General features: G+C 41.2%; 1 protein-coding gene and 1 pseudogene across 1 annotated transcript in view; both read left to right on the top strand.

The window, feature by feature from the left end:
* The window catches only part of GHR (growth hormone receptor), a 214,969-nt gene that overhangs the window by 103,003 nt on the left and 96,498 nt on the right, over positions 1-15,468 (top strand). The window lies entirely within an intron of this gene.
* Positions 7,566-7,684, top strand: LOC118607298 (annotated as a pseudogene).

The following is a 15,468-nucleotide window of genomic DNA, read 5'->3' as shown; positions in this document are numbered from 1 at the left end:
GCCAATGATCAACTACACTCTGGTCTCCCACCTTAGATCCCAGTTATTACAGGATGAGAGCCAGTCCTGGTTTGTACCACTTTGGTTCAGTAGCCTAAACTGGGGCTTCAGGTATGGGGTAAGCAGGAACAAGACTGACATTTGATATGTGATGCTGGCCACAAGCTCTTGTTCATGGACACGCCTGGTTTTCTGCCTCTGGCTTAAAGACTAATCCAGATCCGCCTGTGCGGGAGTGCACGCTGGCTGGGACCAGCCCAGCCAGCCTCTGCCTGAGATCCACGACCAAGGGCCCAGGGTCCACCAATCACCCAGCACCTTCTCTCCAGGAAAACCCTCTCAAGAAGAGGCTGGTAGTTTTCTCCTCACTGTGATTTTAAGTCAGTGGGTTATTTTCCCAGAGCTGGTTTCATTTAAACTTGAACTTTAATCTCTATATAATAAAGAATTTTAGGCATTTTAGAGCCATTGGCAAAGACATCTTTTGAAGCCTAGCCCACACTCCTTGTAACTAATTGCTTATTCATAGTACCATACACCTGACTTGTCATCAGGCAGAGTCACTAGCAGCTATGAGCCCAAGGACCACCCTCCTCTTGCACAAGAAGCTGGGACCAGCATGCCATTTTGGCTTCTCTGGCAACACTCACGTGGGTGTTTAAGTAATGCCATCAGTGGCGTCCTCCTCAAATCCAAAGCGAGTCTTCCTCATCCTCTGTCGTTAGCAGCGTAAAGGCAGTGGTGACGTGTACCACTAACACGCTTTGAAATCCGATGCAGCCGATCCTACACAGAAGATTCCGTGGTGCCCCGTCTGGTGCTCACTACACAGACCGGGAGGGCCAGGGGCTTGGAGCACTTCTTCAGCCTCAGCTGCATAGCCAAGTTTTCGCTTGTCCATGTTTCCCAAATCCATTCAAAATGAATCCATGGTATTTTATCAGATATATCCATCAGGATTCTCTATTTCTGTTTATATAACTTCTTACTGGCCTTAAGCCTTAACCTTAACTAATTCATGTCGGCATTACATTTCCATGGCGGGCTTGCAGGTATCAGAGCATGATGGATCATGTCTCAGCCACGGATGAAATGTTTCAGGATATTGTTATACAAGCTCTCACTAAGAGGCAGGACACGGGGGCGGGGGGGGGGGGGGGAGTACATTTATTGTGTCCCTCTTCTAAATGAAATTGTAATATGTTTCAAGGTGTGTGACAAAGTCTGGGTTGAGCTTGAAATATATGCAATTTCATTCTTATCTAATGATTGACAAAATGATCACTGCATACTGTGTCATGATTGTTATGGATTTAAAATTCACTTAAAATCCACGAAGGATGTTGTCTTCATCCCCGTATCATGTCCCCTAGCATTCCGACACATAGAGTAGATCTTATTTATTTGTTGAGTGAATGAATCAGCATCTAAATCCTGACCTGGAACTTTCCCAGTCATACCCCACAGTGGTCAGTAATGCTCTCTATCTCTAGTCCTAACCAGGTCTGGGTTGAACTAGGATCCCTTTCCAGTGGGAGTGGTCTGGAAATAGCTGTATACTGTGGAATCCAGGACCAGTGGCCTCTAAGAAGTCCCAAACATCCCTGGGCCCTACTCTAAGCCCTGATTTGTGGGTCTTCTCTGTGGAGGGAATGATCTCACCTTCCTGCTGTATACTTCAGTTGCCACCAGGGTCAGGATTCTGCCCTACACACCAGTGCCCAGAAGCCTGATGCCCTTAGTTTTGTCAATCTTTTTCCAGGTGACTGAACCCCGTGCCCTATGTACCAGTCACTGGCCAATATCCTACATTGAGTGAACCAGTCACCCAGCACCAACTACCTGATGGCACCTTTATCTGTTCGCTACCTACCTGATTAAATCTCCTCAAATATTGACAGACATAGAGAGGTATAATGAGGCCTGCGGATTTCAAATCCAAGTTTTCTCTGCCCCTTTGGACATTGAACTTGAGATTATGAAAGACCCTGATTAGGAATTGTTTGGATGGCTGGATCAATTTTCCCAGCCCTATTCCTTAAATACCAATTTTCCAGTAAGAGCCTGTCTGGAAGTATGATATTCTCAAAAGTAAAAGACCAATTTATATTGATGTAATCATTAGTTTCTTCATCTCTGACAATGGATAAAAACTGGTATTTCGCATATTTTCTAATCTTTTAGTAAAACTGCAAATTTGTATAAGGAGAAATAATAATGAGTAGAGCATTTGACTTCTAGATAACCATGCGCTATGTGTAAGTATTAATAGGTTCACATTAGTGGAGACTGAATTGGTGATATTTACCATGCTACATTTTGGGGAGCCTGGCTTCCCCCAGAATGAGAGGTTATTTTTTAGGTAAGGACTATTTGTGCCTGCCCAACATTTAGGGCACATCCTCCCTCTTCCTCCACCCAGCCATTGACGCAGCTGCATCCCTGGTTGGAGCAAGAGGCACCATGTGTTTCTCAGGAATAGCTCATGATCAGAGGCTGTGTTGTGATGACCGTAGGGCAACAGGGAAGTGGGGAGAAATCAGTCAAAGAGCCCTGCCCCGTGTCAGGGCACAGATTGGCCGGATCAGCTGTAGAGGAGTAGAATGCTGCGAAGTGCCCAGTGTGCCATTCTCAGCCCCAGCCAGGCTTGCAAGCTGGTATACGACTGTGCCTGACTTCCCTGGTGAGCCGTGCCAGCACCATACTCTCTGGAAGTTTGCTCTGAACCTTGTAGGCACAGCTGACTAGCTTTCACTCTCTTCACAGCTATCACTAAGTCTGGCTTCCTGGAAAGCTCTTATTAAGGAACAGAAAGAGCCAGATTAATTTCAGTGTGTATCCTGGCTATTTTTGCACGTCAAACTCATATAGCAATCGTGGGTGTGAAACGCGAACATATAACTATCCCCCAGTATGACCAAACTGTCTTGTCTTATTTCCATTGAATGTGTGTGAAAAGCCTGTTTTCTCAGGTATAAAGAAACTTACTTTAAGGGGAAAATAGAAGAATATTAAAGACAAACACAGAAGGATATTAAGCACTTTCATTAACGTGAGATATATTTAAAATGAAACTATCCCCTATTGAATTTTGGGGGAGTGATTTCTCCAACAGGTTGATGGGAGTGGGTTGCTATGTCAACTGATGCCTTAAAGCGTAAGATAGACGGGGAACACTGACATTCCAGGCTGAAATGAGGAGACTGTGGCTGCTGCTGAGCCCCCGGTTGGCATTCAGTAAATGTGGTGTAGATTACTGATTAATTTCTGAGTTAGTTGATAAGAGCTATGTTGGATCTGCGTTTGAATTGGTTATGCATTTGAATTGGTTATGTCCCTCTGGTGCTGTGATCCCCTCCCCGGCTCTCACTTCCTTGGAGCAGCCAAAAAGCTTACACTGTCAGAGGGTATAGGAGGGCACAGGGAGCCTGTGGAAGAGTTCCGTTGTGGGGAGAGGAGAGGCTGGTTGGTGGCCTTGGCTGGTACTCAGACAACTCACAGAAATGCATGGGGAGCAGGACCAGTAAGCAATGTCTGCACAAGTCACATCTGATTCCTGTTTCCTTCTCTATCATGGTCAGGAAAAGCAGTAGAAATTAGGGATTTCAAAGCATCAATCTTGGACTTTATCCGAATTGGGTATGAATCCCAGCTCTGCCTTTTATGAGCTGTGTAATATATTCTTTTTTTTTTTTTAGGTTGAATTCCCCAGAAGCCAGATGCTGAGATGAGAATTTAAGTGAAAGTCAATTATTAGAAAATGGTCCAGGGAGAAACTAATAGGAGAGTAGGGAAATGAGACAGGGAAGGTCAAGAAACCAAACAAGGATGTAGTATCGAGCACTGTCTCACAGTGGAGTGGGTGTGTGTGTGTATAGGAGGTGGGTATCTGTCTCGGTGCCCCCACGAAGCAGTATTTCAAGTTGTCCAGATCAGCTGGTGTCCAGATCCAGCCCTCAGTTGGTGGTTAAGGGCTAACTCCAGGAGGATGTAAATTTCTAGACACTATCGGTTTTCCAACTGCAGATTAAGATGACTCTAGCAGCCCCTGGGCAGCCAGCAGAGACACAGGTGCTGGTTATGGGGTGTGAAGGCACACAGGGAGTCTGTGTGCACAAAAATGGTTACGGGATCCACATCAGCAAAGCATGACAGCATCTGCAACAGTGGCTTTGGTAGTTTCTTATTCAATTTGAGCCTCAGTTTTCTCATCTGTTAAATGGGAGGAAAATAACTTGTTTAAATTCATTAGGAAGTAACACAAGTAAATCACCTGTTGCAATTACACAGGAAAAGCACATTAAGTATTCAACAACTAGTAACTTCCATCCCCTTCAAATTGGGTTACTACAAAGCCTGAGGCCTAAATAAACATGCAAACTAAACAGATGTGTAGAATTTGATTTGTAACAATATGTGCCTTAAAGAAGCAGTTCAGTTGCATAAGAAAGTTGTGGAAGCTAGAGATAATCTGAATAATGACTCCAGAAAACTGTCTGGAAGAAGATTCTAATGTTCAGGGTATTTTCAACAGTAAAACTAAGACATGATGGCATAAATTTTTATAAAAATAGCAATGAGACTACCTACCGTATTTGTAATTTTAACAATGAATGTTCAGAGGATGTTTGATAAAACCTTAGCGCTCTAGTTTTTGTACTTCTAAAATTAATAAATTTAAATCTGATCATCGCAGCAAGAGGGTCTGTAGTGAGTAGACTGATAGCGGGAGTGATATTGGGTGAGTTAATTAAGTTCAGTGACTACTCATTGAGCATTTGCCTGGTGGCAGATCCGATACCAAAGGAGGAAGGCACCATTCCCCAGCCCCGTTACCACGTGGGCTGGGTGTGTGAAGAGACAGAATTAAAACCAATTTATTGTAATAATTATAAAGAAGCACTTTAGTGGATCCAGTTTCACGTACTTTCTGACTAATACTTCAGTTAATCCCACAGCAATCCTAAGAGGAAAGTTCGATTATTGCCATGTTTTAGGTAGGGACACCAAGAATCATTATGTAACTAGTTTACATAACTAGTGAAGGCAAAAGATGTTCAACCCAGGCGGTCTGACCTCAGAGTGCATACTAACATTGCCTCTCATGTCCCAGGATTCCCATGGCAGCTAACTAATTACAAGGCTCACCTCTGTTGGCATGTCAGCTGATTTATGGAAGTTGCATTTGTTGTACATAATCAGTCTAGCTAAAGAATCATAGTTATATTATGTTAAAAAGACAGGTGGCAATTCCATGAACTCCTTCTTTAAATCCCCTTAGATTAAGATTCATTAAATGTAATGTACCACTTAAACTTTCAATGTTAAACCTCAATATTCCATATATGACACACATGTGTGTATATATTATATTTCTGTGTGTGTATATATATATATATGATATATAAAATCTATAAGTTGTGGGTAATCGCCTCACAGTAAATGGGCATCTCTTCCTGAGGCTAAATCAGTAGCCAGGTTTCGTGGGGAGAAGAGCCACCTTTTCTCCTTTGAAAAAACAGCCCTGTGAAAGGTGCCTCCTGGGCTTCTGGCCACCACCTTCTGGTACTGTCCAGCCCTGTTATCTGCCAGGCTCTCCCCCATTGTTCTAAGGGAGTGCAAGGACTGTCTTAGGGAAGTCAACCCTGGGTATTCTCCTCTATATCATTCATGGATTCTTCATGAATGGAGAAACTCCCCATTCTCAAAGGATGAACATTCCCTGTTTTGCATATAGGACTTGTGTTGAGTATTATATTGTTCTTATGCCATTTTTTTCTGATATTATTTGTCAGTCCAAATCAGGGGAAGTGAAACCAAGCTTATGAAAACAAAAGTCTTCCATTCACTGGAATTTCTTTTTTTATGTGTTGTTCTTTTAGGAGAAAAGCAAATTGTCAGAAAAGAAAATTGTATCAAGAAATTATTTTAAAACAAATTGGAATGTCTTCTTTGCCATTAATGATCCCATCTAATGGTGTGATGGGGGAAAAAACATTAGCAGTTAGCAACTCTGGGTTATGAATCCAATTCTCTTAGTAATCAGCTCTGTGGTTATAGGCAAAAGCTCTTAAATTTCTCTAAACTCAGTTCATCATCTATGAATAAAACTTGAGAGAAAAATCTAATCGCCCCTTTCAAACTCCAAAATTATTTATTTTTTTTCTATTTTTCTTAGATATGCACATAGTATTCTGTAAGGGATTCACTTAAACCAAACTGTTGTGATAGACCTTTTTTCCCCTGGGATTTTTTTTTCCTTTGAATGAAGACAAGGAAGGCAGGCTAATCAACTCTGCAGATGATGCAAAGCTAGCTAACATACTAAATGACAGGTGTAAGATTCAGAATATCTTGACAGCCTATAGCAACCAAAACTACCGCGGGCCTAAACTACCAGGAGAAAATTTGATAGAGATAGATGTAAAGTCCTGTGTCCAGGGTTTGTTTGTTTTTTTTGTTTTTTTTTTTTAATTCACAAATGAAGGAAGTGAAAGTCCTGGTTCTCTTAGAGACAAGTTATTTAGTTCGTTGCAATTATAATAACTAAACTGTTACGATGTAGCTGCCAAAGTAAGCTTGCTCAGGCTGCCTTAATAGAAAGGGAGGGTCTGGAACAATGAAAAACACCAGTCCTCTGGTCTGCACTGGACACAGCATGGCTGGAATAATCTGACGAATCGTAGCCATCAAGATTTAAGAAGAGTATTGGTAAACCGGGACAAAACAGACTTAATAGTCAAGACTCTTGATGAGGGTGATAAAGGGGCAATGGCAAGATATTTGTTTTAAAAATGTATCTTGTTGAAAAGGGCTTTAACTAACTATTTTTAGGTAGCATGGTAAAATAGTATAATATACCAAAAACTGTAGACTTTGAGAATCAAACACATTCATGTGTGAATTTCAGTTCTATCCATTTCAGCTCTGTGACTCTGAGCAAATTACTTAACTTCTCAGCTCTTCCACTTCTCATCTTAAAATAGAGATAATAATACCTCGCTCAGAAAGCCATCCATGAGAATTAAGTGAGATAGCATGTTAAGTACCTGGTGTAGTTACCGGTAAGAGTTAGTTTTCAGTAAAGGCTAATCTTCTCTTTGTTTACCTTTTCTTCATGAGAGGAAAAACAAGAACAATTAGATTGCTGTTCAAGAAAGTACTTTATGCCAATTACAGTTATCCTAAAGTAGAATGGGTTGCTGTTTCAGACGGGTGGGGTTAAAGTGTGGGAATGCAGAGCTGGCTTGCCAAGGCACTCCGGCGCCCCACCCTCGCCCAAACACAGCTTCATAAAATAATTGTTTTGATTTTACACAGTGGGTTTCCAGGTACAATTTCATGTGAATAAATTATTCAGCAAATTTTTGAAAAGCAGAAAATCGTAGATGATTTCTACAATTCCTTTGTTCCCCCTGTTCTATCCACTTGAGTATGGTCAGAATTGGTGTTTCCTGGAACACGTCATTAACTGCTGGAGACTGAGTTACGAAAGATCCGGATGTGTTATGCCACAACACCTACTAAGTTGGGGAATCATTTTAGTAAGTTATAGATATTCAGTTGTCTACGGCCATGCCACCCTGAACAAGCCCGATCCTGTCTGATCTCAGAAGCTAAGCAGGGTTGGGCATGGTTAGTATTTAGATAGGAGACCACCTAGGAAGACCAGGTGCTGTAGGCATTTAAAGGAAGGAAGGAAGGAAGGAAGGAAGGAAGGAAGGAAGGAAGGAAGGAAGGGAGGGAGGGAGGGAGGGAGGGAGGGAGGAAGGAAGGTAGGTATTTGGTTGTGACAAACAAAAGGATTTCTGGCTACCTCCAAACGTTTCTCCACATCACTATATCACCATCACTTCCGGCTTACTCCCACTCAGTAATGGTTTTCTCAAAGGCAAAAGATAGAATTAACTTGCCAGTGTCTTGACCCTGGGGTTTCTTTGAAACAGCCGATATTTAAATCTACCTAGTCCCCTCTAGCTGTCTTCCTAGGAGTGTTAATCATCAGCAAGAGCTGAACTTTTAAATGTTCTGAAACACCTCAGACAATTGGTTTGTCAAGTGCTTGGAAGTACCCGGATGCTAGCTACACCCAAGTGCCTTTGGAAGAGGAGCAGTGTTGGCAAACCAAACACTCATCCTGGGTCAACGATTTAAAATCAAACGGCGAACCTGCCATTCTCATAGTTTTTTGGGAAGTTTGTGTGTTTTTGAGGAAGGTAACTGAATGCGAGTAGTTTTATATGGTACACTGTGTAATTTCCTATAGGATATACTTAATCAGAAAGATATTGTTGGACAGGAACTCATGGAAAAAAAGGGTACAATAGTTTTCAGAGATTGGGGACTTTAGATGAGGCTTTCTCAACCTTGGTACTATTAACATTTTAGGCCAGATAATTTTTTTTTTTTTTTTTGCAATGGGAGGTGTCCTGTGCATTGTAACATGGTTAGTGGCACCCACGACCTCTACCCACTAGGTGGTACCAGTAACACCCTCCACACTCAGTTCTCACAACCAAAAGGTCTCTAGACATTGCCATCTGTTCCCTGGGGGGCAAATGGCTCCCAGTCGAGAACCACGGGTTTAGATCCAGTGATTGTATGTGGAAATGACAGGGCCTAGAATTGCTGTGGGGGTCAAATTAGATAAAGCATGTTTTAGTACTTTTAAAAGTAACACAAATATTTATACAGATGGTTACAGTACACCCTTTATCTTTTCACTGGTTCATTTGTTAATTCACCTAAGACTTTTTTGAGCCAGGTGCTAGAGACCCATAAATAAATAAACCTTGAGAGGCTTAAAGGTTTGCCAGGAAATCAGAGGTTAGAAGAAAAAGAGAGATCATGTGAGACATCCCATAAAGAGTATACATATATAGCATACACAAAATGTTGTGGGATCCCCAAGAGAAGGAAGGGCTGCTTTTGAATCAAACCATAAAAAACCAGTTGACCTATACAACTGAACCTCTGTAATAGCAGTTACCATTTGACTAATTGTGACTAACTCCTTTTCATGCAGTGCCATACATTCAAGCAGTTTTGCCAGAAGTATTTAAGGTGCATGCTAATAGACAGTATTGGGTACAGAGTAAGGTATTATCATTTTTTTAGGGCTTTTCTTAATGCAGTATGGAATCTGAATGAGTACCTTAAGAATTTAAGTTGTCACAGACATCTGCTATTTTCCCATCTTTTTTCATACCTTTGCAATGATAGCAAATGATCAAACATAAATAACAAAATAAAGATAAAAACTCCAACCCATATTTCCTTAAGTAGAGTCTTTTACCACCAGAGACACGAGGAATACAAGGTCAAAGCAAGAGCTCAGTCCCGAATATATTCTTTACGTGGACCTTGTTCGATTCATTTCAGGTCTGTTGATTCAGAAAGAAACGTTCTTAGCTTCGTGAACACCTGTTTTAAATTCTAAACCTGACCTTGTATATTTAGATAAAAATAATTCTGCCTAAGTAATTACCTACTAGTACCAAGGAGATTGGATTGACTATAATGAAAGTGATGGAATTTCCGTTTCATATCAGGGTGTTCTACATTAGATATTCATTAACAAGGAAACGCCATATAAAAGCCAGTGTGCATGATGGGGCTGCATTAACACTAAAGGCTGCAGTATTTTTACCCTTTAAACCTCCCCTGAAATTTCACCTATTCCATGTTCCAGAGGTGCTTCTAGGTTGAATAGAGTAAGAGTTGTTAGCTTTAGCATTTGCTGCGCTAATGGTTATGAGTCACATTTGTGTTGGAAGATCACCCTTACAGCCTGTCACTCACGCTTATTTATGAGAAATGCAGCAACTTAAACATCAGCTAACAAATCCCTGTGAATGCACAGTCACCTCTGAGTGCTTCCAACAAATGCTTCCTGTCACTTCTCTTTCGACAGCTTCAAGAATTAAAGCCTGGTGGAGTGAACTGGGAGATGTACATGAGCATTTATTAAAAGAAGCATGGGAGAGTATGGTAACTGCAAAGCCAGCTGTTGAAATTAATATAATTGGTGTGAGATTAAATTTCCTCAATCTAAGACCTGCCTTTTACCACCAGAGAAATTAATCTCCACATTTAAGGTTGCAGTAATATGGAACATTCCACATACTGAACTGTCACATGCCTTTAGAGTCACCATGCTATGATGTTTTTCAAGCATTACAAGTGAAACCAACAGCTGACAGGTGGATCTTGTGTGGTACATTCAGAATCCTTGTGAAAACTTCCCCAACATTATTTTTTAATCTCGATTTGATTATATTTATGTGAAACAAATATACCATATCTAGGCATAAGCATGTATCAATAGCCCATATTTAAATCATCTGTATTATGATTTATAAATCAGAAATTTATTGGATATATTTATGTCTTATCTCTGGGTTGAGCCGATTGTCTTCAGCTCCCCTCACTTGGAAAAAACTATACTTTTCATAAAGTTACCAGAAATTCATTCATTCAACAAAATATTTTGAGCACCTACTATGTGCCAGGCACTATTCTAAATACTTGGAATGCCTCAGTGAACGAGAAAGATAAAAAAAAACTCCTGCTGTCATGAAACTTTCCTTAGCAGGGTGTGTGTGTGTGTGTGTGTGTGTGTGTGTGTGTGTGTGTGTGTCTGTGTGTGTGTGTCTGTGTGTGTGTATCTGCATGTTTTAAAGAGGTAGGTGGGTGAGGCAGATAAAAGGGCTATGGAAAATGATCCATTTGTTCCCCATTGGAATGTACCCAAAAGTTGATCTTGAATATTTTATATGAATTTCCTAGGTTTGAAATGTGAGAAACCAATTTAAAATAATTTGACACTAAACGTGTCCTCATGGACTGTCTAGAAGCCACAGCAGTGACCCTCTCTGGTTATTGATGAGGGAGCCCAGGCCAAGAAGGGTTAAAGGACTTCCTCAAGAATCCAGCAGTTACTGGCAGGAGTGGGGCCAAGATACAGACTCCTGCGGTGGTGGACAGTCGTCTATAGGTAACCGTGTGACAGCAGGCAACCTAGTTGCTGAAATCTACCTGAAGATTTGTTTTGAAACATTGCAAAATTGGAACTATCTTAAGGTGCATGCTGAGTTGGCACCCTCATGGCAAAGTAGTCAGCAGCAAAAAGATTTTGAGATGTGTGAATTAGGTTGCAAGACCCTCGTGAAATCACTCTGCTCTCCCATGTGGCAAGCCAGCCACAGAAGTGTGACCCCTGACTTATGCGTCCTCATTCATCTTTCTCACAAATTAAACTGATCATTTTCCTTCTGCTTCCTGAGGCACCAGAAGACATAGCTAGAGGTGGGTCTGTTGACTCACAGCTTTCTCTTATTAGTGTCTTCATTTCTGTTCTGCATATAACTCGGACTTGGCCATTATTCTTAGAGTTCCAGTAAACCATTTGATGAAAAGATCATTTACAAATCCAGGTTAAGAACAGACTTGAAAAGGCACTGCATGTTGTGATGGAGTGGAATAAACTGAAATCAACAGTCTTGGCTTCTAGACTCACCACCCTAAGGCAGCCTCACTGGGACTTGGTTTCCACAGCTGTAAATGGGATTTTAAGATCTTCCTACTTACAAGGTAGTTGTGAGGATTAAAAGGTTAAGAGAGAATGTGTCTGTAATAACACTGAAACTATAAATTGTAATTCACACTTAAGCAATTTCAGTTACTTCTGCCCCTTTTCTCTCAAGACAAGTTAGTAGAGGAATAGACAAGTTTACCATTATTTTGAAGGTTGCTTTAGGCCTATTTTATGTTAGTAAAATTAGTCTTTTGAGAGTTGTCAGGGACCTCATACGTCCAATGGGACCAAATCTGGCAATTACTCAGAATAAGCTGGGAGTTTTTTGAAAAATACAGATTCATGAGCTCCATACCTAGAGCTTCTGATGCATGAGACCTAGAGCGATGCCCTGGATTTTGCTTGTTTGCATGTTCTGTATTTGGGATTATTTTAGGAAATCTCCAAACATGAATCTGAAGATTAGCTGTTTTGGGAAACCTTGCTCCAACGTCCTGCTAATGCTGAACTTCTCCTTCCATTCTTGGCTTCACTTAGAAATGGAAAGCCATTAATTACTCAGGCTGTCATCTTTTCCACTCAGTTAACCTGCTCCCTGGCACTCCCATTACTTGATACCCCACCTTGACAGCTGCTATTGCCAAGCATCGACATTCATCTATTTGACATCCTCTCCTTTCTGCTTGCTGCCCTCTAGTGGAAGTGCTGACAAGCAGTGAAATATTTAAATGGTAGCTCCAGGGGTCGGCCTGTCTGAGCTGGTGAGCTCACAGGGGTCAGTGCAGGTCCCCAGATGAATGTCCACAGACCACAACTATAAGAGAAATCACTAGAATAGCCTCAAGCCGTTTGGACACTGTTTACCATTTGTTCTAAACTTACATTTAGAACAGAGCTTTATAAAGACCCTGGGATCTATTTATGAGTTTTCCCAGGTTTCAGAAATATACCTGGGAAAGATTATCCTTGGGATAGTTTTGCGTCTTTGTCTTTCATTTCTCTCTCTGTCATTCACCACAATTCCACCAAATTGCAAAAGAAGATGGCTCTTCCCTACCTCTCCCAACCTTGGGATTTTCCAAATTGTGCAGAAAATGAAAGGGTATATTTTTTGATTCTTACAGTTTAGAAGCTTCCAGTTACCAGGCGAAAGGGACTAACATGAACTCAGTGTTAACGGTATAACAGACACTTGGGCCCTTTGTTCACCTTGTTCTCCTCTGAGACCTGTGAGGTGCCTGTAGTAGGCCCTCCAAGCCAGGATGTAATGAGGTTGGGAGAGTTTGAGAAGACTGTGGGATGTCACATACTGAGGTGCAAAGCTAGAACTAGAACTCGGGTTTGGCTGTGAAAAGCCCTCATGTGTACCTTCCGTACACTGCGCAACCTCCATGAAGAGATTGTTTCGTCTGCTACTTAGTAATAAAGGAATAACAACATTCATGATAAACGATGTTAAGTCTCATGATACTATATGTATAGTAAAATCATTTAACTCTTCTTTTTGTAAATGTTTAAAAATAAGTGTATCTGCACAGTCCCCAAATCCCCATTTTAATACTCTTATATCCAAAATGAGTTAGCAAAGGAATTGGCAGGTTGGTAAGTTTGGGTAGGAGATGAGGGCAGCAAAAGCCACAAAACCAATGCCAAGGTAAGAATAGTTATATCTAGGTAGATGCCATAACTCCTGCAAGCTTTGGTGAAACCACATAGTTATCTGTATTAACCAGCAAAGAGGAACTCATAGGCCAAACACTGTAAATAAAAAGGGTAAACTCATGCCAGTACAACAACCACATAGGATCATGTGGGGGATGGATGAACACACGAGTGCACGCGCGCGTGCACACACACACACACACACACGAGTTTAATACTCTTGCATCTAGCATGAGTTTACCCTTTTTATGATGGTGGTTGCTTACTCTTCTTTTATCCTCAATTGTTAATATCTTGGTAAGTGATTTATTGCTATTTTTTTCTTAAGGAACATGAACGATGTAAGATTTCATTCGACTGACTTTTTTTCTTACCACTGTATATCATTATTATTAGAATACCACCATACAGCCTTTTAATTCGTTAACTGGAACGTGCACACATGGCTGAGCTACCTTTTTCACTGTAATGATTGAAAATACAGCTCCGTGTAGATAAGAACATTTGTTTTGAGTCCTAGACCCAGCCTTTGCTCTCTGTGTGAACAGTATAATGTGCAAACAGCAATACTCAGATCTGGATTCCAGGTCTGTGCCCTCCTGCCGTTTTTAACCTTGTTAACCAGGGCCAGGTAAGTAAACTGCAGTGGGCCTTAGTTTCCCCTATAAAGTCAGGATTACATTACATCTGTGCTTCAATGCAGCAAGCTTGTCCAAAGAATTCCTCAGGGACTTCACAGCCCTGGGAGCTGTATTTTCAGTTGTGTAATAGTTGAAGCCCCTGGATAGTTAAATGAAAATTATGTCAATTAAAATTAACTAGCCATCGTTTGAATCTGTTTTTCCACTGGTTTGCATGAATTCTGCTTTGTCTTCCTTTGTGGTAGGTACTCAGCTGAGAGGATTCCTTCAGTCTGGTTTCCTCTCTTGTGATTTTTCTAGTTCATAAATAGCCTATAAACAAACACTGAACTGGCATAGTTAAAAGAATCCTAGGTTAAGCCTTCATAAAACAAATACGCCTACATAAATAATATTTTTAATTTTGTTTTACTTCGTCGTGAGTCTGAGTTTTCTGGTGTAGGGTGCATCTGGCTGGATAGCTGAGGGCTGAGCTCCAGGCAGGCAGTCAGTATGCAGACTCCACCCCTAGGACGTTCCATACAGCTTCCTGTGCCTTCTTCTCACAGCTGATCCCTGACGAGTTTATAGGGTGTAAGAAGTACAGCCACACACCCTCCTTCCTGTCCCCTTTGCTATATACTTGTTTAGTTTGTAACTGTTCTCCTAGCCTACTTGTTTAAAATCAAAATTTTTAAAAAGCATTTTATCCCATAAAGTTTGACCCCCTTGAATTTTCAGGATTCCAAGGAGTGACCATCTCTCTATTTTTTGATGGATAAATAAATGTACAAATATAATCGCTGTAACAAACTTAGAAATAAAAAAGGGGGCATTGGTAAGACTGAGAGAGAGAATGCTAGCAAGGCTAACCGCCAGCTGGCCAAATTCTCTTTCTACCCCTTATGTGATGTAAGCTTAGGGAAGGTACTTCACCTCTCTGTGCTTCAGTTTCCTCATATGTAAAAGTGGATAATAATAGTGCCTAGCAGGCAGGGTTATTGTGAGGATTAAATACATTAAGGCATGTAGATGACTTTTAAATCTGTCTGGCACATAAATGTTCAATAGATAGGAGCTATTATCGTTATAGAGCTGAAGAAAGAGAACCCAGAGTCGCACGGTTTGGTGGGATACAGACAATGTTTCCCTTTCTTCCTCCTCCTCTGCCTTCTCTGGCCCCATTTTGCTTATCCACCTCTTGCCTCCTAGTTCTCCTCTCCCAACTTAAGAATTTTCAGCGAAAATGTTTAGAAGAAAAGAGGATGTATGCACTTTGGAGGGCGCCAAGCTTTTTGACAGTCAAGTATACTTTTCAGCTAAAGCAACTGTATCCAACGGTCATGGGCTTTATGACAACAGAAAGAAAGCTTCCCCCGCCCCTCCTCAGGAAATGGGTTTAACTTTTTGATGGCTGGATCTCTTTGTATGGGTGGATAGAAATTGGCTCAGGGACAAAATGAGACAGTAGGACTCAGGGATTTAAGGATGAACGTTGAGGGGATGTCATTATGCTTTTAGGAGCGACGTTTACTCCGCACAGCCCACTTGTCTTTCTTCACCAGCCTTTGGTTTTAGTTGTTGCATTCTGTGTGGGTGATGCCAAGGGTCGCATATGGAAGTCAGTCTAGGGGCAGAGTTACCCTCAGG

The sequence above is a fragment of the Rousettus aegyptiacus genome, unplaced genomic scaffold (assembly GCF_014176215.1).
Source record: "Rousettus aegyptiacus isolate mRouAeg1 unplaced genomic scaffold, mRouAeg1.p scaffold_m13_p_8, whole genome shotgun sequence".
NCBI lineage: Eukaryota > Metazoa > Chordata > Mammalia > Chiroptera > Pteropodidae > Rousettus > Rousettus aegyptiacus.
Note: the sequence above shows the minus strand (reverse complement) of the source record. Positions and strands in the feature narration are given on the sequence as shown.